Source organism: Pinus tabuliformis, chromosome 1_1 (genome assembly GCF_031772625.1).
Source record: "Pinus tabuliformis cultivar Carrire ecotype Pingquan chromosome 1_1, CPIR1, whole genome shotgun sequence".
NCBI classification, from domain to species: Eukaryota; Viridiplantae; Streptophyta; class Pinopsida; order Pinales; family Pinaceae; genus Pinus; species Pinus tabuliformis.
In genome coordinates, this window is record NC_142297.1 from 776,517,425 (window position 1) to 776,518,806 (window position 1,382).

Below are 1,382 nucleotides of genomic sequence, written 5' to 3' on the forward strand. Positions count from 1 at the left end.
AATAACTTTTGTAACTATTCTGGTTCACGGATGCAGTTGTTATCTCAACATTTTCCATTGTATGATCTTGTGAAAATATAGATAAAGTTACTCGTTTGGATAGTAGCTCCATATTCTGCAACCTTCAATATTTGGATACTGAACCACTTGCACATTCCAACCATGTCTTTAACTTCAGTGTTTAAGAGCTATGCTTAGTTTTACAAACTTTTAAAATCTTCCCTAGCTGTAACGATCATGCACCACGAGGACCACGGAGTGCCTTGTGTGTAATAGTGGTCACTATATCTGCAAACTCAAAAGGAGATGGAACTACACCAGCTGCAACAAGTCCATTTATGTGTGCCATGTCCGCCAACAACACAGCCTTTTGCTTGTCACAAACCTTGCGCATCTGAGCATAGTCATAATGGCGTGCATAAGCACTAGCACCAGCAATCATGAGTTTAGGCCTGAATAGGACTGCACTTTTCTCCAGCTGGACATAATCAATATAGCCTGTAGATTCATCCAATCTATAAGGCATTGTTTCAAAAAAAAAAAAAAAATTGAAACTGCTGAGATCTTTTTAGTATCGGTCTGGTAACCATGAGACAGATGACCACCATGTGGAAGATCAAGTGCCATGATACGATCATGGGGCTTCAACAAAGCAGTGTAAACTTGAAAATTAGCCGGAGAGCCTGACAAGGGTTGTACATTAACTCCCCATTTATCTGGATCCAAACCAAATGCTTCCAATGCTCTTTTCTGACATAACGACTCTGCCATGTCAATGAATTCATTTCCTCCATAGTATCTTGCACCAGGATAGCCTTCACTGTATTTATTGGTCATGACTGATCCTACAGCCTGCATGACTGATAATGAAGTAAAGTTCTCTGAAGGGATAAGTTCAATACCCTTCCATTATCGATTTTTTCAAGTTCTATGATATTCGCAATCTCGGGATCGACCTCCTCCAGTGGAGCATTCAGCTGCTTTGGACAAGTGACATGGGACTTTTGTTTTTCGAGACGAGAGTAGTCGGCCTCATTGGAAAAAGCAACAGTAGATTGCAGAGCTCTTTATAGCATAGCCGATCCGGGCTTAAACAAGGGTGAACTGGAGATTTTTCGCATGGTCGCCATTTCCATAGCATTGCTTTGCGCTCATTTCTTACCCACCTTTCATACATCACCTTCAATAATTCTCTCTGAACGGCCTTCGGTACATCCTTCTTCGATTTTGTAGCTTTAGCTCTAAATTTCGATGACTTCAGCTTAGAATCTCAGGAGGTTATAGACTGAGCAGTGATTTCAAACCTCCGGAATAACAAAGAACTCTTGATTATATTTTCTTTATTAAATGACAGCCGTTAGCTTCGAATGGTTAGCAGTACT

The 1,382-nt window shown here is 40.6% G+C and overlaps 1 pseudogene; it reads right to left on the reverse strand.

The window, feature by feature from the left end:
• Positions 1-235: 235 nt before the first annotated feature.
• Positions 236-1,133, reverse strand: LOC149216303 (serine hydroxymethyltransferase, mitochondrial pseudogene; annotated as a pseudogene).
• Positions 1,134-1,382: the final 249 nt, after the last annotated feature.